Genomic DNA, 24,998 nt, shown 5'->3' with positions numbered 1-24,998 from the left:
AAATTCTTAGAATAATACAACCTCTCAAAACTGAATCAAGAATAAATAGAGAATCAGTATAGACCAATCATGAGCAAAGAGATTGAAACAGTAATCAAAAACCTACCAAAAAACAAAAGTCAAAGACCAGATGGCTTCTCTGGAGAATTCTACCCAAAATTCAAAGATTCAATACCTGTCCCTCTCAAACTATTCCAAAATATTGAAGAAGACAGGATGCTTCCTAACTCATTCTATAAGGTCAACATTACCCTGATACCAAAACCAATGACAACACAAAAAAGGAAAACTACAGGCCAATATCACTGATGAATATAGATGCAAAAACCCTCAATAAAATATTAGCAAATTGAATACAACACTACATTAAAAGGATCACACACCACTATCACGTGGGATTTATTCCAGGGATGCAAGTATGGTTTAACATCCACATATCAATGAATGTGATACACCACATTAACAAAATGAAGAATAAAAATCACATGATCATCTCATAGATGCAGAGAAAGCATTTGACAAGATCCAACATCCATTTATGGTAAAAACTCTCAATAAAATGGGTATAGAAGGAAAGTACTGCAATATAATAAAGACCATATATGACAAACCCACGGCCAGCATCATACTCAGTGGTTAAAAACTGAAAGCCATTCCTCTGAGAACAGGAACAAGACAAGGGTGCCCACTCTCGCCAGTCTTATTGAACATAGTATTGGAGGTTTTAGCCGGAGCAATTAGGCAAGAGAAAGAAATAAAAGGGATTCAATTTGTAAGGAAGAAGTAAAACTGTCACTATTTGCAGATGACATGATTCTATATATAAAAGACCCTAAAGAATCCACCAAAAAACTATTAGAAATAATCAATGAATACAGTAAAATTGCAGAGTACAAAATCAATGTACAAAAGTCTGTTGCATTTCTGTACACTAATAACGAACTATCAGAAAGAGAAGTCAAGAATATAATCCAGTTTACAATCACAACAAAAAGAATAAAATACTTACGGATAAATTTAACCAATGAGGTGAAAGACCTATACACTGAAAACTAGAAGACATTTTTGAAAGAAATCAAAGAAGACATAAAGAAATGGAAAAATATTCCATGTTTATGGATTGGAAGAATAAACATAGTTAAAATGTCCTTATTACCTAAAGCAATCTACAGCTTCAATGTGATGCCAATCAGAATGCAAATGGCATTCTTCATGGAAATAGAACAAAGAATACTAAAATTTATATGGTACAAGAAAAGACCCCAAATAGCCAAAACAATTCTGAGACTAAAGAACAAAGTTGGAGGTATCACACTCCTTGAATTCAAAATATACTACAAACCTACAGTAATCAAGACAGCATGGTACTGGCAGAAAAATAGACACACAGGTCAATGGAACAGAATGCAGAGCCCAGAAATAAACCCACACATCTATGGACAGCTAAGTTTTAACAAGGGAACCAAGAACACACAATGGAGAAAGAAAAATCTCTTCAATAAATGGTGTTGGGAAAAGGGGACAGCCAAATGCAAAAGAATAAAAGTAGATCATTATCTTATACTATACATTAAAATTAACTCAAAGTGGATTAAAGACTTGAATGTAAGACCTGAAACCATAAAACTCTTAGAAGAAAATATAGACAGTACACTCTTTGACATCAGTCTTAGCAGTATATTTTTGAATACCATGTCTCCTCAGGCAAGGGAAACAAAAGAAAGAATAAACAAATGGGACTGCATCAGAATAAAAAGCTTCTGCACAGCAAAGGAAACCATCAACAAAACAAAAAGACAACCCACCAACGGAGAGAAAATATTTGCAAACCATATATCTGACAAGGGGTTAATTTCCAACATATATAAAGAACTCATACAACTCAACAACAACAAAAACGAACAACTCGATAAAAAAATGGGCAGAGGAGAGGAACAGACATTTTTCCAAAGAAGATATACAGGTGGCCAACAGGCACATGAAAAGATGTTCAACATCACTAATTATTAGGGAAATGCAAATCAAAACTACAGTGAGATATCACCTTACACCTGTCAGAATGGCTATAGTTAACAAGACAAGAAATAACAAATGTTGGAGAGGATGTGGAGAGAAGGGAACCCTCATACACTGCTGGTGGGAGCGCAAACTGGTGCAGCCACTACGGAAAACAGTATGGAGATTCCTCAAAAAATTAAAAATAGAAATACCATATTATCTACCCATTCCACTACTGGGTATTTATCCAAAGAACATGAAATCAACAATTCAAAAAGATTTATGCACCCCTATGTTCATTGCAGCATTATTCACAATAGCCAAGATGTAGAAGCAACCCAAGTGCCCATCAATGGATGAATAGTTAAAGAAGATGTAGTACACACACACACACACACACACACACACACACACAGACACACAATGGAATACTACTCAGCCACAAAAATGACAAAATCTTGCTATTTGTGAGAACATGGATGGACATTGAGGGTATTATGCTGACAAATAAGTTAGGCATGGAAAGGCAAATACCGTATGATTTCACTCATAAATGGAAGGTAATTGAACACATAGATAAGGGAAACAGATTTGTGGTTACCAGGGGAGAAGGAGGTGGGGAGAGAGCAAAAGGGGTAAAGGAGTGCATATGTATGGTGACAGATAAAAGCTAGACTATTTGTAGTGAACGTGATGCAGTCTGTACAGAGACTGAAATCTAAAAATGTACACCTGAAAGTTACACAATGTTAAAAGCCAATATGACCTCAGTAAAAAAAAAAAAAAGGCAATCTTTTAAAATAATACTATGTAAAGTCTACATACCTCACTGGGAATGTCAGACTTGTGAGACTCAGTGAATATACATGAAAGACAATATCCTAAGATCCAAAGGGAGACTTGATCAAATTACAACTGGTATGGTATATTTACCAATGTGGATATTTAATGAATCAAGCATATGATGCTCATTCAATCAGCTGTTTCAATGTTTTGCCTGCCTGCATTGAAAACATCTCATCCATGAGGTCATGAAGGACTAATCTGTGAAGCTTCACCATTAAATGGATTTTTCTCTGGAGAAGTCCAGTTTTCACTTGTCTTTTATTGTCATCAATCCTTAGTCTAGTGATGGCCTCAGGTAAAGAGTGGGCTTTACAAGGACAGTGCTCCTGGACCTCAGACACCATTATAGTGACCAATTTATTCTGATGCTGAAACTGGACACATGGTCGAATGACTGAGAGTTATATTGTTAACTGGTTTTCCTGGAATAAAACTATCCTGGACACACTGGCTGGAATTCTTTAGCTTGGATAAGCCAAGAGTGCTGGCTGTCTTCAACATTTCAATGAGTGTGTGCTACTGATTACATTGAGATAGACCAGTGGGCACCCAACCAATCTCTCCCCATGGAAAGTTTGTTATTCCTGTGTGCCCTTTATTCATCAGTTCCTTGGCCAGGCGGCGTGGATGAGGGGCATGCAGGACAAAGCTAGCCCCACTCACTTTGGGTTCGTCCACGTGGCATTTTCTGGCTCCTCAGCCACATCCCTCTGACTATTCCAGCTCCTTCATTGTCTCCAATTCGGCATCCCCTTAATAAATAGCTATTTGAAAATCAACCAGAAAGTATACACGAGGCTCAAGTTGAGGTTTGTCAACTTTGGTGCAGCAGTTGATGGAGGAAGAAACAATCAAGAGGGGCGTGTTGAAGAGTGGGATCGCTACAGGTAGTTGAGAGAAGGCTATGTAGGTGGGGAGAGGGAGACTGATTTTTAAGACTGTGGCGTTGGTGTGCACAGACACAGCTTCCTTTGGGACAGGCCTCGTATTGTAGTCAGACATCCTCTCTTTCAAAAGTGGGAGTAGAACTTGACTCATTCTAAATTACAGGCATCCCTGATTTTTATGCCAAAAGACACTTTCTCCAATGTGCTGCAGGAAGGCCAGATGGCTTTGTCATTGCTAATCAGTGGATCACGGGGCTCTGGAGAGCATGCTGAGGACTCTGGCTTTAGCTAATTAACACAAGCTCTGAGTCAGAGGCAAGGATTAGGCAATCAACTCCTTTCTGTAATTCTTATGCATTTTGGAAGTGTGCCCATGATTAACTTGGACCGAAAAGCCTCAAAATAGAAAAAAAAATATCATTTGGGTTAAGCAAGGAACGATAGGAAAACTCCATATGAACTTGGAAAGAGAACTTAATGAGATGCCTAATTAGGGTGTGATAAATAAAACGAGGTAGAGTCAAATCCACAGTACTTTTTTGTACGTGGAATGTTTATTTCTATTGATGGAGGTTGTGTGAAGTTTTAAGAGGTAGGTGGAATCTGGTGGCCTCTGATTAAGTTGTAATTTAATATTTGATACAATATTTGAGGAAAATAAAGCCACTATTAGTCAAGTGAATGTTTTAAATGATATAAAGATGATTTTTTTATTGTTGTGAAATAGAATGCTTCATAAAGACATTTCTCCTTTTCCTTCAGTCCTCTTTGTGCTTGCTATTTCTCTATACACAGCATCTAATAGACTTACTGACGCACAGTGAACACTTAAAAATGTTTGTTGAGAGAAATGAACGGATAGCAGACTCAGAACATGACTCTGTGATATTGTTGATGTGTGGTTATTGAGTGGGAAGCTATTGATTGATTTATTCATTTGTTTGCTAAACAAATAATTGCTGATCTCCCACTATGGTCCTAGGTTCTAGGTTCTGGAGACTTAGCAGTGACTGAAACAGACAAAAATTCCTGTCCTTTGGTAGCTGACAGTCAGCTACTATTTTCAGTTAGTATGAATCTTTGAATTTGTGAAGATTATTGATATTGATATGGCAATTCTTCTAATATTATATATTTCTTCTAATTGGATAACAATATGATGATGGTTAAATGTGAAAAAATACCAACAACTTGTTGGACTCACAATCCAGGCATATGCATCTCCCTCCTTTTCTTGTCTCCTTGCTCCACTCCCGCTACCCTACCCATAGGGTGGAGCACTTTGCAGGAGGGGAGCTGCTTCTCTTTCCCAGGTCGATGTTCCTTTCGCGCCTGAGGCCAGTGGATAGAGAGCGGAGAGATGCTGTGGATCTGTAACCACATGACTTATCACCTCTGCTGGCCTGGAAAGAGTCAGCTGGTGAGAAAAAATAGGTTTGCAATATCCAAAGGTCTCTCGGGTGTGCATGCTCAGGCTAACTCTTGTTTTATACGTAACTCCAATTCTTTCCCTTATCGTGCAGCCTTTGTCTACAGCACAACTTTCTGACAGAATCCTCCAAGGCTTTTTCTTAAAGTGGTGCAACTCTAGGCCGGAGCTGTCCAATATAGTAGCCACTAGCTACACATGGCTCTTGGGCACTTGAAATCTTTTTAGTGCGACTGAGGAATGAAATTTTAAATTTTATTTGATTTTAATTAATTTAAAACTGTTAATTCACTTTTGGAAATATTTTATGATTGGAACAACGTGGTATCTATATGAATCTATTTTTTTCAGCTGTTAATTTAATGAAATCTAGATACATATGAAATATTTCCAATGAAAATTTAGTGTCCAAATTGAGATGCATTGTAAGTGTAAAATACAGAGCAGATTTCAAAGACTTAGTACAAAGAAGGTAAGTTATCTCATAAATAACTTTCAAAATATTGATTACATTGAAATGATGATACTTTGGGTATATTTGATTACATAAAATATATTAAAAAATAAATTTCTCTCTTTTTTTTTTTTTACTTTTTAAATAAGTCTACCAGAAAATGTAAAACTACATGTGTGGCTTGTGTTGTATTTTTATTAGATAGTGTTGCTTTAGACCAAGTGTTGTTCCTCTTCTAATTACCATTTATCTGTTTTTTCCTCATTGTACAGTAGTTACTGTAAGATGCAAGTCACTACCCCAGAGCAGCCAGGAGTGGCCTGTGTAGTTTCAACCTTCACTGAGACCTTAACTCTACTTTGTTAAACTCCCAGTAAGTGCTTCCTCATCTTACCCATCAAAAGAATTCTCTCTGCTGTCTCTCTTTCCTCTCCTTCCTTTCCTCCTCCTCATTGTTCTTCTATTCCTTCTACCTCTACTGACCTGCAGTTTCTCCCAAGTTAAGTAATTTAACTCATGTTATTTCTACTGCCTAACATTGACATGTTTTCCCCTTCCTGTATATCATACGTTTCTTCTTTGAAATCCTCCCTTCCGATCAATACAAACTATGTAATTTACCTTATATCTATGCAGTATTGAATACTGGCTGCTGTTTTCCGGGAGGGAATAGCATGATTAAAATTGCAACTGAAAAAATGCATTAATTTGTTGCTGTACACATTTATTCTAAAATATTAATTATTTTATTAAATGAATTTTCCTTCCTTGACCAGAGGTGTGAATGTGTAGTAAGTGTAGTAAGCAAACTGGTTGTGGGGAAAAAGTGGGTGTCAAAAATAGCTGTATCAGGGGCTGGACCGGTGGTGTAGTGGTTAAGTTCGTGTGCCCTGCTTAGGTGGCCCGGGGTTCACAGGTTCGGATCCCAGATGTGGACCTACGCAACACTCATAAAGACATCCTGTGGTGGTGTCCCATATAAAGTGGAGGAAGATGGGCCCGGATGTTAGCCCAGGGCCAATCTTCCTCAGCAAAAAGAGGAGGATTGGCAACAGATGTTAGCTCATGGCTAATCTTCCTCAGACACACACAAAATATATATATAGCTTTATCATCAGTAGACTGGATGAGCAAGAGAATGGGGTATAGTTAACAGGAATAAGCAAAGGAAGGGGAGGAGCTGTTTTGGGGCAGAAACCGAACATCTTCAATTGGGCATATTAGTTTTGGAGTGCTGGCAGGCATGGGGTCAGGTATTTCAGCAGGCAGCTGCAAATGGAAGCCTAGAGCTATGCTGTTCAAAATGGTAGCCACTAGCTATCATATTTAAATTTAAATTATATGTTCAGTAGTCACATGTGACTAGTAATTACCGTATTGGAAAGCACAGATTGGAACTTTTATTTTTTTAATTGAAATGTATTTGACATGTGGTATAGAACATTTCTATCATCACAGAAAGTTCTGTTGGACATCACTAGTCCTGGGGATGTGACTGGTTGTGATTGGAGAGGTTTGAGGTCATTGACATAGAGATAATAGCTGAAGTTGGGTATTAGACGAAGTCACCGAAATGGAGAGGGTGTAATGAGAGAAAAACTCCCATTTTAACAGAATGAGCAGAAGAAGAAGGGAATGAAAACGACAAAGACAAGTTCACTTTTCTTTTCTTATTGTTTTGCACAATATGAAAAGAGGAATTTGTTGTGTAGATTGTGAAGCTCCTTATATAATGGCTATTGAATACCACAAGGGACATCATATTCAAAATACAGTTTCCACTTAGTTGTGTCTTTTTTTATGGCTGAGCAATATTCCATTGTATATATATACCACATCTTCTTTATCCATTCATCTATTGATGGGCACTTGGGTTGCTTCCACATCTTGGCTGTAGTAAATAATGCTGTGATGAACATAGGGATGCGTAAATCTCTTTGAATTGTTGATTTCATATTCTTTGGATAAATACTCAGTAGTGGAATAGCTGGATCATATGGTATTTCTATTTTTAAGTTTTTGAGGCATCTCCATACTGTTTTCCATAGTGGTTGCACCAGTTTGCATTCCCACCAGCAGTGTATAAGTGTTCCCTTTTCTCCACATCCTTTCTAACACTTGTCATTTCTTGCCTTGTTAATTATAGCCATTCTGATGGGTGTGAGGTGATATCTCATTGTAATTTTGATTTGCATTTCCCTAATAATTAGTGATGTTGAACATCTTTTCATGTGCCTGTTGACCACCTGTGTATCTTCTTTGGAAAAATGTCTGTTCATATCCTCTGCCCATTTTTTGATCAAGTTGTTCATTTTCTTGTTGTTGAGTTGTAGGAGTTCTTTGTATATTTTGGAAATTAACTCCTTGTAGAATATATGATTTGAAAATATTTTCTCCCACTTGGTGGGTTGTCTTTTTGTTTTGTTGATGGTTTCCTTTGCCTTGCAGAAGCTTTTTATTCTGATGTAGTCTCATTTGTTTATTTTTCCTTTTGTTTCCCTTGCCTGAGTAGACATGGTATTCAAAAAGATACTGCTAAGACTGATGTCAAAGAGTGTACTAGACTATTGGTGATGAACATGATGCAGTCTATACAGAAACTGAAATATAGTGATGTACACCTGAAATGTATACAGTATTATAAGCCAATATGACCCCAAGAAAATAATTAAATAAAAAAATAAAAGGGGCTTATCATATATAGCAAAATATAGTTTTGTGAAAGACACATTGTATCAAAAACTGTGATTTCTTGCACATATTATTGCACATTTCTTGCAAATATTAGACTGTAGCATTGGATCATTTAAGCAAGGGAATGAGTGAGATGGTTGGGGGATTTTTTTTTTTTCTGATAACTCAAAGTGAGTCAGGTTTAGAGCTTAGGTAATTAACACATTCGATAGAATCTCTTTCAAATATAATTTGCCCTAATAAGCTCTTGGCAAGTACAGGGTGGTAGTCAATTTATGACTGGAATCTTAAACAAGTGCTTGTGGTCTGGGTGTTTTATTCCTTGGTTAAAGCAAGTATCTTATTCTTCAGGTGGCAGATGTGAGGCAGGCAGAATCACTGACTTCTGTGGGAGTTCTAGAGCCAGAATTGAATTCTTGTCCAGACTGGGGCTACTCCATTTCTCTAGAGATGCGATCTTTGGAGGGCTTGAGGATGGCTGAAAATGGTGGTGATGTTTTCCTTAGATGTGTTCACATCCTTGAATTCATGTTTTGCTTCATAAAGTTGGACAAATATATGATTGAAAGGGGAATTATGCTTTACCTAATGTGAAGCACATAGTTTGGGAGTAAAAATGATAAAAGTACAAATATTACAAAATGGCTAGTTTGACCACTAAGATGTCTCTTGAAAGTTCCTAGACTTTGTGGCCCTTGAAAAATATCTAGTGTAAGAGGATTATACCATGAAGATCCAACAGAATAAATTGGATATAAAAGGAGCATTAAGTGGAACTATTCAGTGTAGATATTTAGCATTTTCAATTTAATTGTCAGCAAATGTCTATCCCATTTTCATTTAGTATAGCTGATGTTGATCTACTCTTTCTGAGAAGTAAATTAGGGTTTTATCTGCTAATTTAAGTAATTTAAGACTACTCTTACTCAGAAATAATTGCAAAATATCACAAATAAAAAGAAGATTGCTTTTTTCCCCCTGAACTGTGACTTATTGTTGCCTCATATTCCCTCTTCTCTATTGTTCTTCCAGATCGGCAGAAACACACACTCATCTCCTCGTAGGAGTTACCGAGCACCTCACATGTACCTCTACTAGGCACTTAAGCCGTGAGTTTGACTCCCTTGTTGGACTTTGAGCCCCTGATGACCATGATGACTCTTCACTCATCTGTGTATTCTAGTCCTCTGCCAGAGAGCTGGACTTACAGTAGACTCTCAAAAATTTGTTTATTGATCCTTGCCTCATTCCACAAAATATTTGAGGCAGATAATAAATAAATATTTGTTGAATTGTGTTGATAAGTTTCTACTTATTTGATAAACAAAACATATATCCAAGTTTATTAGTTTGCTAGGTCTGCCGTAACAAAATACCACAGGCTGGGTGCTTAAACAACAGAAGATTATTTTTCACGGTCCTGGAGATTAGAAGTCAAGATCAAGGTATCAACAGGATTTATATTCTCTGGGGCCTCTCTCCTTGGCTTGCAGGTGGCTTCCTTCTTTCTATGTCCTCACATGATTTTCCTCTGTGGGCATGTGCCCCTGAGGTCTGAATTTCCTCTTTTTTATAAGGACACTAATCAGACCGGATTAGAGCCCATCCTAATAGCCTCATTTTAACTTAATCACCTCTTTAAAGGCCTTCTCTCCAAAACAGTTGAATTCTAAGGTACTGGGGGTTAGAACTTCAACATATGAATCTGGGGGGGGGGTGGGCGCGGGGCACAATTCAGCCTATAAGACAATTTTATCCAAATGTTATACTAAGTTATTAAAAACAAAGTGAATAGAAACAAGCTAGGATGTGGCCCTGAACTATGTCATTTAGCATTAGGATTATATCTGATGAAAAGTTTCTGCTCATCTTTATTTTATAACTCAGAGAATCAAATGGTTTGATTCAAAGACCAAAGAAATAGGCAGTATTTTATTAAAAGATTGAGAAGATTGTGCCTTAAAAACAACTAGACTAAGTAGTTTGGCAATAAATGGGACCCACCTCTCAGAATAGGTCCTCAATAATTCTGAAAGCAAGAGATTATTTTCTAGGATTCAGTTGATTAATGAGATGGTTTACAGCAGCTGCATTTACTAGAAGGATCTTGTCAACTATAAAGTATAGAGGGTTTGTTATGGGTCTACATGAAAATATGTGTTGAAATTGGCTTCCTCCTATGAAATACAGGACTTGCGTAATTCAAAGAACAGCCCAATTACTCATTCTATTTTGAGAGTAAAAATGTAAATATCAAAGCAATTTACTTGTTGGTAATTTTCTTCCCTGCTTTGGTCATTAGCCAGCATTATGCGTCACTTATTTGTGTGTGTGCGTGTGTGTGTGTGTGTGTGTGTGTGTGTGTATAGATATTTGTTGCCCCACATCTATTCAAAGTGACAATCTAAATGAGGCTGCTAGTCGTATGTCCATACAATCAACAGGTTTATTGTTATTTCTTTGAAAAAGGTACCAATTTCAATTAAAGCTCTTCAACTCTGAGTTGGATAGTGGTTTATTTCACTGACTTGAACCAAAATGGTATTGGTTTTCTTTGCCAAGAGTTTGTACCACAGAGGCCAGTCATTTCTTCCACCAATCATTTCATCTTAGGTCCTACATATGCTTAAAAGACCGTCTGCTCCCTCACATCCTGATGAATGGGCAGTAGATCATATAATGTTCTCTCCCCTCTCGCATCAGAGAAAAGTGGCTCAGAGATGGACAAAATGGATCAATCAGATTCTTCTTCCTGGAAATTTGGAATTGGACTCAGAGATTCTCATCTCTGTTGGATACCTGACTGAAGAAACTGAGAAAGCATAGTGGGGGCAGGGGGTGGTAGGGACAGAGAAGAAAGAGTCAGAGTTAAAAGACCACGTGGTTCGTGAGAGATGGAGGAGTAAGTTCAGTTTCTGACTTCCTAGGTCCTCCTACTAGTTTTCTAGAAGCTTGGTTTTACTTTCTGTCCTTGGGATTTATTAGATATTCCTTTAGCCTACCAATAATGCCTCTTGTTTAGGGTCAATTAAAAAAAGGGTCAATTGCCTCCTTTAACAGATTTTGTTAAGTTGATTATAGCCATAAGTGTTTCAGCAAGGGTGTGTGTGTGTGTTTTGATCACAGAACTATTGAGTTCAGAGGATTGATTTTTTTCATTGAGTGATCGTTTTCAGGATGTTCGAGTGATGAATAAAACCATTAATAGCAGTTAAATTGATAAACAAATACACAGCTAGCTATTATTTACTACCCACTGTATGCTGGATGCTATGATCTCATTTCAGAGGCATTGCATCCTCAATGAGAGGATGCACCCTCAATCTCAACAAAATCCTATGAGGTAGGTACTGTAATGATCTCTTCTTTGGAGATGAGGAAATGGAGGCTTAGAGAGGTGAAAGGAAAGCCTCTTTTCTAACTACCCCCTTCCAGTTTCACATGGGTCCTGATGATTTTGTCTCCTAGTATTCATACCCTTATATAGTATTCTCCCACACAGAATCCGGGCTGGTCTGTGTGACCAATCTCGTATAACAGAAATGACCGTGTGACTTCTTTTTTTTTTTTTTTTAATTTTTTGTTTATTGCAGTAACATTGGTTTATAACATTGTAAAAATTTCAGGTGTACATCATTACACTTCTATTTCTGCATAGATTACATCATGTTCACCACCAAAATACTAATTACAACCCATGACAGTGTGACTTCTGAGATTAGGTCATAAAGGGAATTGCAGCGTTTGTCTTGTTCTCTTGGATTGCTCACTGTAGGGGAGGCCAGTCACCCTGTTGTGAGGGCACTCCAGCAGCTCTGTGAAGAGGCCCATGTGTAGAGGAACGGACTCCTCCCACCAACAGCTGGCACCAACCTGTTAGCCATGTCTGTCAGCCTCTCTGGAAGTAGCTCCACCACTTCCGGGAAAACTTTCAGATGACTGAGCCCCAGCCAACGCCTGACTGTAATGGCACGAGGGACCCTGAGTCAGAAATGCCCAGTCAAGCTGCTCTTGAATTCTTTTTTTTTTTTTTTTAAAGATTTTATTTATTCATTTTTCTTCCCCCCAAATCCCCAGTAGATAGTTGTATGTCATAGGTTCACATCCTTCTAGTTGCTGTACGTGGGACTCGGCCTCACGCTGGACGGAGAAGTGGTGCCCTGGGGCGTGCCCGGGATCCGAACCCGGGCCACCAGCATCAGAGCGCGCGCACCTAACCGCTAAGCCACGGAGCCGGCCTGCTCTTGAATTCTTAACCCATAGAAACTGTGAGGTGCAATAAATGTTTAATGTAGTGTTAAGCCTCTAAGTTTTGGGGTAATTTGTTATACTGCAATAGACAAATAATATAGTTTATATGTTTGTCTGTAAACTTGACTGAAACCTCTTTGTGAGTAAGAAAAAGCTATCTTTGTCCTTCCTTTTTCACCTCATTTTAGCTCAGTACCCGGTACATGATTATTCAAGTCAATTAATAAGCATAGCTTTGGAAAATATAGCAGGGACCCCCAAGAGCTAATAAGAGAGGGAGAGGTTGTCGAGGTTAGCCACCAGTTAACCTGTTACCGCCTTGTAGCTGCTTATGTATTATGTAAAAATAGGTAAAGACAAAACATGTTTTCATTCCTGTGGATCCGAGGAAGGTGTTGAATGACAATGATTAAAAAGATCTGTGAAGGTGAGGAAACTGAGAAGGAATGTCTATGAAATTAGTGGATTACTGAGTGAAAAGGAGCCGATATTTTACCTGATTGAGATAAATGATTCTTTATTTGATTATGGGAAGGTCTAAGTACAAGTAAACTTCCGGAATCCCAGAGAAAGAGCAGTCCACTCATGGTGCGAGGAGCAGCAGATTCAAAAGTAATTCTAATTTTGGTACACATGGTAAACTCTCAGAAAACAATGAAGTTAGATCCGTACTTCCCATCATTTATTAAAATAAATTCTACACATTTATCAAACTATTAGATGAAAATTTGATCTCAGGCTAGGGAAGAACTTTCTAAACCTAACCAAATGAAGAACACTAAAGGAAAAGAATACCAATTTGAATAATAAAAACTTAAACTCTGTAAACCCAAAGCATGATAAAGCAAGTTAAAAAACAAACTGGAGGAAATATTTTCAGCACATATAATAGAAGGTTAATATTCTTATATTAAGAGAACTTGCAAATTAGTAAGGGAGATTCTGAACAACACTTTAATACCACAAAAGCCAGGGAAGACCAATAGTACTTTTAAAAAATAAAAAATGGTTATTTTTTAAAGTTATAAAATATTATTTGAAAGTTATTTTAGCAAATATAATTATGTTGTGGTAAGAGATTTTAGTGAATTTTATTATGTTATAGTGAAATATTTATATTTAAGAAGCTCTTAAGTTTATTTATATTCATTTTATAAACAATTAAATATTTATCAATAGTTTGATTTCTATCAAAAAGCCATCGTCTCATGCCATTGATTTGAATTCTCTCAGGCAAACCATTTCATTTTTAGTATTTTGTGTGCCAACGCTGCCCTGCCACAGTTACTAGTACTCCAGCTCCCTTAATCACCTGTTGTCATCATAATGAAATAAAAGGTAAAGTGAGGCTATGTTGGGATTTCAGAGTGGATCTCAGACAAACTTGTTCTGATCTTGTTGAAATCTCTCTGAACCCTCAAGCTGTGAGAAGAGAAATAAGCCTATCTATGAGGAACCTCAAGACCTTAAGGGGACATAATTGGTAATTGGGGGCTTTCCAACACTCAAGAAAGAGACTGGTGTGCCATTTGGAAGTCTAAAGTAATTCCTGAGTAATTAACTGACAGGTTCCTTACTGAGCCTGAATCACCAATAAGCCACGTTACACAATAACCAAAACATGGGCCAGCATTGCAGTAACCTGCTCTGTTGCACCTCTCTGGTTCCAATGCCCTGCTTCGTACTCATGATGCACTCCACATCAGAACACCACTTAAAAACTATGCTCTCAAGATTTCCATACGTTTACAAGAGAAACTAATGTTCTTCAGTGCAGCAGGTTCCTCGTTATAATAGCAGCTTTGTCTTGGAAGGCATCCACGTGAAGGTGGAAGTCAGGCAGAGAGAGAGAGGATGGAACGCTTTCAGAAAGATGAGCCCCGGGAGTCTGGGTGAGTTGGCTGGGCTTGGATTTCCGCACCTCCACGGATCTGCTTGGTCAGATTTCCCTCAGGGCTGACGTGTGTCATCTGGAGCATCAGATGGAAACAGCCAGCTGGAGAAAAGTCCTTAGGAAATGTCTGTTTAATTGTTAATGTTTGTAATCAGTGGGAAGAGCAGCTCTGAGAAGGCAGAATAGGGAACGTTAATTCCAGCGTCCTTCCCGAGGGCTCGGAACAGTGCTGGCGTCTGCTGGGGCCTCCGGTCCTGAGGGGTGGTGCTGACGCAAGAGAAGGAAAAGAGACAGGCACTGGCGGTGGTGTGGGGGAGGAATCCATCCTATTCTCAGGGCTTCTGTGCTTCGTGAAGAATTGATTGACATGGTTTCTGAATCTGAGGACAGAGAGATGGATGGAGAGGTGGCCTTGACCACATTGGCACAGAATTGCTTAGCACTTCCCCCTCCCCTGTTTGAACCATCATTTTGTGGGGAATAGATGATGGTCAGGGACTGGGGGAAAAATCCGCCTCTTCCACACTGGGCTGTGGAAGGGCAGAGCCAGCTGTGTGACGCTCTTCTGGAACCATTGGGATTCTAGAAAATTACTGTCTGTTTGACTCCCTGTCTATTTCCCTTATCTTTTCTTCATTTCCTTTAATACAAAATCCTTGTTTTCTACCCTATCTATGAAAGCCTTAAAAAGTTTAAACCTGTGAATAGCTACATAGGTCTTCAATGCTTGAGGATAAGTTAAGGTAAATGAGTGAGGCGTTTCCTCACCTCATCATACTGTGAGAAATCTATATTGAAATGGGTGTGCTGAGGGCTGTAAGAATTACAGCAGTTAAATGATTCTGGTTTTATAGCCTCAGGAACTTCCAGTGGAACCTATACACAAAGAGCTCTGGAAAATGGTGAGCGCCAGAAGAGAGAACAAATGCAGAGCTCCGGGAGAACAAAGGAAGGATGTGGTCGGGACCTGGGTGGGCTTCATGGAAGAGACGGGGAAGGACGTGGGCTTGTGAACTGGAACCATGAGGACCGACCTTCTGTGATAGGTCGCCTTTTGTTGTGAGGTGACTTCCTCTTATGGCAATGAGGTAGAATCTAGAATACGAAGCCATAGTAAATGCCCTTTTATCCAGCATCCATACCAAACAGCAAACAAACAATCCCCCTCCCTGCAAAGCCCTCAAATATTTGTTTTCTTCCCAAAGCATTTAACCATGTAAGTAGTGTTTGTAAAATATAACACGTTGAGGTTTAACAAGGTCCTACAGGGCCCTCAGAATCAAAGGAAGTTAAAAACTTGTTAAAACAGTTTGCCAGTATAATGTAATCCTATTCTGATTCATTGACTGTTAGTCATGGTTGAATATGACTTGAGTATATGAGTGGAAACCTTCCCAAACATTCTTAATAAATGCGTTTTTTCTAAAATGAGCCTGGACTCTAAATATGAGGAATTTTCTACTTCAGATGGTTGTGCCTTTCCAAGCCTGATTCTACGAAAAACTGTAAAGACAGTTGTCTTTATCACCTTTCTACTTCATTAAGTCATTCATTTCACAAGCCTTTGTTCCTTGCTAAGTGCTCTGAGGTACAAAGGCAAATAAGACAAAATCCTTTCTGGAAGGAAGCTGGGGGAAGGCAGATATGAAAGTAAATATCTGTCTACAAGTTACATTCAATCTACAAAATTCAGTGAGAATAAAATGAAATGAGAAAACATGAATAATATTAAAGATTAGGCTAACTTCGTTATTGTATTTGCAGCTTTAAATACAAAGGAATCCTGATAATATTTACAATGGTGGGGGGTAAAATTCAGACAAATATTGAGAGTCCCTAAAGCAGTGGTGTGTCCCTAGCTCACAAGGCGGGCGTGTGAATTCAGCCCACTCATAGTGGAGAACAGAAGTTGAGTGCTGATTCTCAGGGCAGCTCTTGTCCTGCCACAGAGCGCACGGGTGAAGTGCTTTCCTACTGTTTCCCTGCACTTCATATTGTTTTTCATCAGTCTACCATTTGCTGATGGGGCAACTTTTTATTGGCTCTCAGCTTTGTGCCGGGGGCCTCATCCTTGGCATGGAGGCTTGTTCCATTATTCTAAACCTTAACTCCCAGTTCTTTTAGCCCTGAGTTCCCTTCTTGTTTCGGGCATAACTGGAGATGATTGTTTTCTGCTTCAAGCCAACTATGTACTTCTAAGTGATGTTCTCATAGCCAACATGTCTATGTGTTTGCTCTGGGAGCACTCAGTCTTCCGTCTTGACTGGGACCCCCAGTCTGCTGCTTTGGGCACTGAGGCACTCCCTAAAGGAAACTTGGCTCTGATAATTTGACCTTTTGTTCTGATAATCTGTACAGAGTTTCCAATAAATAACCAAAACCACAGTTGGAATTTTATTTTCTATAATTTTCTTAATATGCCTCATACCAGCATGAGGGCCTAAACTGTGTTCCTGCTGGGGTTCAGACGTTTCAGCCATGCTAGATTTGATGCTTGGAGGATGAGCTTGTCAGTGATCTATTTGCAAGAATGTCCATCTCAAAGCAAGAGAGCAGAGGAGTTCAAGTTTGGATCAAGGACGACAAGCCAGCCTTAGAGGGGGTGGGCAATTCTGAGCATCATTCATATTGTCTTCCCTGGGTCTAAGCAAAACCAGGCTGGGAGTGAAATCTGAAAATGCTGCTTGGGAGAAATTGCTGGAAGACATTAGGTTCACAAGGAAACACAGGTTGGGGACAGATGTGACAGAATGTAGTACACAAGCAGAGAAGAACGTCCCTTTCCACTTTGGTGAAGAGCACAGCAGGGCCTGGTCACATGCAAGCTTCAGTGCAGTAGCCTATACCTCTTCCTGTCAGCCTCCTCAGCAGCCTCTGCAGGGGATGGCGTGGGCATGGCTTCCCACTGAGGCGCCTGAGGAGAGAGGAGATGAGGAAGATGTGGAGATACAGGGACACCTGCACTCCCACACATTGCACGGTCATTGAGAGAACAGGAAGAGGTGTGGAGGAAAGGTGGTAGTGGGGGTGTGAAAAGGCCTCTCAGAAGTGAGACCGGTATTGCGATCTGAGACTCCTTTGGCCTGGGCAATGGTGGAAGGATAGGCAGCAGGAGAGTAAAAACAATGAATGCTCCAGAAATTGTTAGAATGTGGCTGTCTACACAAAGGAACAAAACTGACGTCCACTTGTTCAATCTTCTCTAATTGAGCTTCACAGGTTATTTCTTATTTTCCCTCTTAAATTTACTTGCAAAGTAGTTTGAGCTATGTATTATTATCATCCTTTCCTACTCCCAAAGTAAAGCATACCTATCACTTTGATCTGGCAAGCCTTCCAATAACGTGATTCCCAAGTTAGCATGTCATCATAGAGATACAGCTCTCACGATGTATTGGTAGGTCCTACAATGTAGGCGCAAACATTTATGAAATGAACAGAAGTTTTATTAAGGCAAATTCAGTGATTATGAAAAGTGGAAAAGTACTATTCAGTAGAAGAGATGGATGTTTAGTACAGGGTATGTTTCTAACAAAATCATATCTTACATATGAGTTTTTCCAATGGATATTTTTTAAATGTTTACAAAATGTGGCAAGATGTGTTGAAAAATCCACATAATGAGTGTTCTGTCTATTTGTAAAGATTCTAGAGGGAAAACTTACTTGGAAGATAGGATGAAAACATGTCATGGAAGTAGAATGATGATGATGATGGTGGTCCCTTGGGGTGACCATTCATCTCTGGCCCTGGCCTTGAGACTCAGGCTGGAGACGATCATGCCTGTCTGTCTTGAGGTCTACTTGAGCAGTCTGAGGGCTTGGTCTCCTAGTATGCTCATTCCTCTAATGACTCACTGTGGATACTTTATCTATGAATTTATCTAAACATGTGGATGTAAACAGACCTCATATGGAACCCCTGTTCCATCATGATCTTGAACCAATTATTTCATCTTTCAGAACACAAATTTCTATAACATGTACTATAACAAGTACATGTTCATGGAGGTACTCAATAATTATTAGTTCCTGTATTAGTCAGATTTTTTACTGAAATGATTCTGTTTAGCAGATACCTACAAAATCACAGTGACATGCAAAAATAACCATTTATTTTTCACTCATGGTTCTGTGGATGCCTCTGCTTCAGGCTGAGAGTCAAGTTTGCATTTGTTCCAATGAACTTATTCTGGGATCAGGATGAAGGACAGAAGCTAACTGGGACATATTCTTCATTTGGTGGTGTTCAGAAACTTAGAGGGATGAGCAGATCCGTGCAATGCCTCTTAAGGTCTCTTCCTCCATTCCATTGGCCAAAGCAAACCACATGACCAAATCTAAACTCATCAGGATAGAGAAGCATACTCCCTCCATGGAAGTAGGCGGGGAAGGAGTGAATATTGGCTAAATAATGATTAAATCTACTACATTTCCCTTCTTGCCCTTTTAAAGCTTTTAAAAAATATATTTCCAACCTGTTCTAAATCTAGTTCTAAGCCTACCACAAATGTAGGAGGCTCGACATAAAGCAGTGCTTCCTCTTGATTGTTGTAAATTAAACCTTCATTAGGGAGATTATATTTTGCTTGCTTCATTTATGGTGCTATTCTAATCATTTAGGTTGATAGGTGCAGTTTTTGTTTCGTTTAATCTGGGCCAACCGTCCTGGTTACTGACTGAGGGTTATACCTGTGCTGTTTCGTATGGTAGCAACAAGCTGCATGTAGCTATTTAAATTTAGATGAAATTCAAAAATTCAGTTCCTCAGTCTCACTAGGCACATTTCAAGTGCTCAATAGCTACATGTGGGTAGTGGCTACCATGTCAGGAAGCACAGATATACGACATTTTCATCATCACAGAAAGTTCTATTGGACAGCACTGGGTTAGATACAACAAAACAACCTTCGTTTATCGAGCACTAACCATGTGCCAGGCACCCTGCTATGCATGCTTCATGCCTCAAATTTGTTCTCGTAACTATCCTGTGAGATCAGTACTATTATTCTTATTTTTCTAATGAGGAAGTTGATGCTTAGCAGTGCTAAAAACAGGAGCAAGCTTGCCAGTGGGTAAGGAACTGGCAGTGTCATGTCTGTTTGACTCCAAAGCTCTGCCCGTGAGCCACAAGCATCCTCAGTTTCCCAGTTTCAGGCCCTCTCAAGAACAGACGACATGATGTTCTAGCAGAGCAGTGGCGGGAGGCAGGGTGCTTAGTCCCAGGTAGCACCCGAGACAACTAGAGAACAGATCAGGAACTGACTGACTGGGTAGCACAGTAGTGGTCTCTAGACTCCATAGTTGGTTCAAGGAGCCAGCAGAGGGCTGTGGTTGTAGTTGGTCCAACAGTTCCCTGAAAGATCTACTGCCTCTTCGGAGAAAGCAGTTCATGGTGCTGCCCCAATAACTCCTGCGGAGTTAAGTAATCTGTGCTCTTTGCTGCTAGGGGCCTTAGCAGGTGTACATTTTTGGAAGAGTTAAGCGCATTTGAGGAGAATCTGAACACTATGGTCTCCCCAGCCATCTCCTCATTATCCTGGTCATGGTGAGATCTCTGAGGCAGTGTGATAATAAGGAGTGGCCCAGAGTTATCTGAGGGACCAGAGTTCAGATTCTGCCTGTGACATCGGGCTGTGGGCAGATTATATAACATCTTTTTTGCCCTAGTTTTCTCATTGGTAAAATACAGTTAAAATAGCCATCTCCCAGCATTGTTGTGAGGTCTAAGTGGATTCAGTAGAATGCCAGGCACATTTATAGTAGAAACACAATCACACGCACATACTAAATGTTGGTGCCACTCTCACTCTACTCCTAATGTTCTACACAGTACCAAGACCTAAAGCAAAGATAGTTCATGGCCCATCATCTTCTTGTCATAACAGTTTCAAATCTTTAAATCTGAAATCTTGTTTATAACCAGATAAAATTATGGTAGCATTTTGAAACAAAATTTTTATGTGCATTCATATTGGCCTGTTATAGCCACACCCACTTCCCTCCCACCCTCACCCCTTCCTCAACCCCTGACAACCACTAATCTGATATCCATTTCTGTAATTTTATCATCTCAAGAATATTATATAGGGTCAATCTGTTCTGGTATGAGAAATGTGCTAGTTATGGTACTAAAGAAAAATGGATATTGGCTGTTCTCTTTTACTACTCTTCCAAGAGGAAAGAATGGTTGTTACTCAGACACATTCAGTAGAGGACTGGTAGTTGTCTAATAGAAGTAATGGGCTAAGAGAAAAAATACTAGAGAAGCCTGAAAGTTTAGCTGGATTTACATTGGAAAGAATAGTTACTGGCAGAAGACAAGAGAATAGACAGGGAAAATGAAAGGAGAGAGTCTACTGGGGCTAGGGCTTGGGGAATATTTGGGAGTTTGTAGAAATGGAAAAAAGAAATGGGAGAGTTCCCGCTGTGAATGAGCAAAATTGAGAGAAGAGATGGGGAAAGGGAATTTTAAGAAGTGTTGCATGTTATAAATAGAATACTCCTTTGGCAATTTTAATAAAGCTATAATGAGTTTTTTGATTATTTTTCAACTGTCAGGACTATTCTTTCCTTGAGTGCAAGAGCATGCTAAGAATGGGCCAGGAAGCAGTTGAGCTTTATATAAGAACACTGGCATTTGACATAAATAATAGTTTCAGTGGGAAGTTTGGGTTAGGAGCTAGAGACTCATAGTAACAAAGTTATATTTCCTGTTGGAGTTTAGGAAAGTGAATGTATAGCTATAAAACCTGAGCATCACTGAGCCAATCTAGAGTTTACATCTAGCATGTGCTCAGTAGTTCTGACCTTTGTTTTCCTACCCTGCTGGCACTGTTGTACATTCTTCAACCATCACCTTTATCATCCACTACTTAAAGAAACTAAACTTAAGATAACTATGAATTGCAAGCTGAGTTGAAAGTGCCCTATCTCTTCCTTCTATTGTCTGTGATGTTTTAGTTACATTATAACCAATAGTGATTTGTAAAATGCAGTGTAATTGACTGTATTATACTTAAATTACATCTGGGAAACCTTTGATGTAGGAGCAACATTTGCATTGTGAGGGAAACAAGAGTTCCATGGTCAAACGTTTGGCATTTCTGTGTGCTCTATGCATACCCTATTCTGTGGATTGACTTTTCACTCTGTTTATGGTGTACTTGGATGCACCAACATTTTTTATTTGATGAAGTCCACTTTATTTTTTATTTTGTTGCCTGTGCTTTTAGTTTCATGTCCCTCAGCTTTTTCTTCAGGTTAGAATTATGCTAGTTTTTAAATGATTTCGAGGTCCTCTTTTAGTATTTTGTTTTTTTTCCATGCCTGTATTTTGAATCATCAATTAGGTGTTCATATCTTTCTTTAGATGCGGAGCCTGGATACCTTTCCCTCTAGAAGCATTGTTACCTGCTTTGGTGTGTGGAAGAACTTTGATTTTGGAGACATATTACAGTATCTTAGAAAAAAATATTTATAACTATAGCTTAAAGGAATATTTTTTTTTGCCAGCATTGATACTAATCCAATTAAATATGCCTAAAAGTAGAAAGCATGGTTTTCCCCTAGAAGGTAAAAATTACCTTATGATTAAAATTTAGTGTATGGGTATTATGAATATTTATTCCGTTAGCTATGAAATGCTTAGGCTAAATATACTTGACGGGATTAAGGCTTACATCTGTCCTTTTAATTGATTCATGTGATTTTGGTAAAAGGTTTACTATAGAAGTAATGTTAAGTTTCAAGAAAATAAACTCCATGAACCATTTTCATTGACAAGCAGGGATTTCTTTTGGATGACTGTCACAATTATTTTGAAAATATTTTCAGAAAACTTGCCACAAGGCTTGTATGAAATGAGGGCCTCCTTTATCACTGTTTGTGAAATCTCAAACAGGAAGATCTGAATTGGTTTAAAAATTATTCTGGCGTCACACTCTGCTCACCTGTGGAGAGGACGAGTGGGACGTCAGATTAGCACTCAGTGGTTGAGTGTTAATGACTCTGCAAAAGAACTTACTGTGATCATGGAAAGCTTCCAATCTCTGAAGCTTATTGGCATTTTCCAGCATGTGAATTCTGCCTAAGAGAAGGCTCCTGAGTAAACTAGGCACAGAAAGTTGGATTAATTTGGCACCCAGCGTCTTTTGGTAAAGGTCAAATTTACACACGTGGAGGTTTATGGATCCTGCACCTAAATAAGTATAAGATTCATAAACCTCCAAAATGTTTTTTTCCCTATCTCATTATTGCCATCTATTTCCCTCTCATTTCTTCCTTTTGGCTTATTTTTCACCTCCCCATTTCCTTTATGATTCATTATCTGGTTAGGGTGTGAGTGGCCCAGGGAATCCAGATTTAAGGGTGGAGAGTTCTCAGAGACCAGAGTTAGGCTGTGAGTCAGAGCTGAGCAGGCAAACCAGAGCCCTGTTTCCCTTTCAGAAGAGGGGTCAGGGCTGACTGTGTGTGAGAAACCAGTTCCGCTGACAAAAGCCAGAAAATACAGTTACTAGACATTATGCAAGATAGAAAGCCCAGAGTCCAGGCACATCAGCAGGAGCCAGAAGACCTACAAGGACTGAAGGAACAAAAAGTTTGTGTAGAAATTCAATGCTGCAATACCACTTTTAATTGGTTCTCCTTTTCAATCCCAAGGCTGCTATTTTTTGTTTGTTTGTTTGTTTTTTCTTTTTGGTGAGGAAGATTGGCCCTGAGCTAACAGCTGTTGCCAATCTTGCTCTTTTTGCTTGAGGAAGATTGGCCTAGAGCTAACATCTGTGCCAATCTTCCTCCATTTTGTATGTGGGTTGCTGCCACAGCAAGGCTTGATGAGCAGTGTAGGTCTGAGCCTGGGATCTGAACCCAAGAACCTGGCCATCAAAGCGAAGTGTACTGAACTGAACCACTACACCACTGGGCCAGCCCCCCAAGGCTGCTATTTTATAGTTTCATATAGGTTCTGATTATTTCTTGATCATACAATTTGGATAATCTTTTAAGTGGTCTCCATCTTTTCCCACTCTTTTCTCTTTGATTCATCACTCCTCTTTAATCCAATTGGGCTTCCCAAAATAAATAGACAGTTGAGCCCACCTCACTGCTCTAGAACCTTCAACAGCTTCCCATAGCTTTCCAGATTAGTTATCTATGTTCTTTAGGTTGGCTTTAAGGACTTCCACTCTCACATGTCACACTATTTTCATAGTCTTATCTTTCCTTATTCTTTTATAATTACTTTAAATAATATCCAAATGGCTGGTTTCTGAATATGCCTGTGCATTCCCTCTTCTGAGTAATTTCCATCACTCTCTTCCCTCTTTAGTCAAAAACCTACTGATTCTTTAAGTCTTTTTTCAACTGCCATCTCTACTGAAGATAAATTCCCTTCTTTGGATTTTCTTTGTCTTTTGTGACTCAGTCCTGTGGAGTTCTTTACTGGTACTTTTTTCGTATCACTTTCTATAAAAAAATGATTGATTTACTTTCTCATATGCCCTAATTATGCAGGGCTGTTTCATTTATAATGAAGTATAAGCAGAGCTCCTAGGACCTATGAGTTTTTAAAGAGTTTTAAAAAAGAATTTTAAAGATATACACCAGGAAGGAAGAAATTGAATTTAGAAAGTATTCATTTGTAAAAAACAATGGTAAGCAAAGAAATTTCTAAACATGTAGATAATCTAGGTAAATATTTACTAAAAAAGTAATAATGATGACTAATTTGTAGAGTTTAAAAAATAAAGTTGAATGAAAATATTAGACATTCAAACACATGGAAGATGAATTCTAAGGTCCTTGTATTGTTCAGGAGGAGGGTAGAAATCTTGACTGACAATTCAAACATTTGTGTTAAAAATTTAAAGATAACCATTGGAAGCAGAGAAATAAAATGATTACTTTTTTTTTTTTTGGTGCCAATCTTCCTCTTTTTTTTTTTTTTTGCTTGAGGAAGATTAGCCTTGAGCTAACATCTGTGCCAGTCTTCCTCTACTTTGTATGTGGGTTGCCGCCACAGCATGGCTGACGAGTAGTGTAGGTCCGCACCCGGGATCCGAGGTGAACCAGATCCCAGTCCACCAAAGTGGAGCACACCGAACCCAACCATTATGCCATGGAGCTGGCCCCTAAAATGATTACTTTTAACCAGTGAATAGAAGAAAAGGGAGTGAATAAAATGTGATCAATCCAAAGAAGGGAAAAAAGAAGAAGAAAAAAACACCTCTCTCTCAAATAAAAGAATGTTAAATAGAACATATAAAGTAAAATGGTAAAAGAAATAAAAATATATTAATAAATTGGATAAAAAAACATAATCCGCTATATTCATTTTATACCTATTGCATATCAAAAATAAAATGTCATAAAAAGTTTGAAAAGGTATATAAGACAAACACTATCATAAACAGGAATGCAAAGAAAGCTGGAATAGCTGAATTAATATCAGTCAAACTAGATGTTAGGGCAAAAAAGCATTAATAGGAATAAAGAGGGTCACTATATCATGATAAAAGGAAATTCACCATGAAGATATCATAATCTT

The 24,998-nt window shown here is 38.7% G+C and overlaps 1 long non-coding RNA gene across 1 annotated transcript; it reads left to right on the top strand.

Annotated features, from left to right (window-relative positions):
- Positions 1-5,892: 5,892 nt before the first annotated feature.
- On the top strand, positions 5,893-9,605 carry LOC131418891 (uncharacterized). The gene is made up of 2 exons (XR_009223065.1): positions 5,893-5,987; positions 9,341-9,605. It is a non-coding gene; the product is annotated as an uncharacterized LOC131418891 (long non-coding RNA).
- The last annotated feature ends 15,393 nt before the right edge of the window (positions 9,606-24,998 follow it).

The sequence above is a fragment of the Diceros bicornis genome, chromosome 20 (assembly GCF_020826845.1).
Source record: "Diceros bicornis minor isolate mBicDic1 chromosome 20, mDicBic1.mat.cur, whole genome shotgun sequence".
In the NCBI taxonomy this organism is placed as follows: Eukaryota; Metazoa; Chordata; class Mammalia; order Perissodactyla; family Rhinocerotidae; genus Diceros; species Diceros bicornis.
Note: the sequence above shows the minus strand (reverse complement) of the source record. Positions and strands in the feature narration are given on the sequence as shown.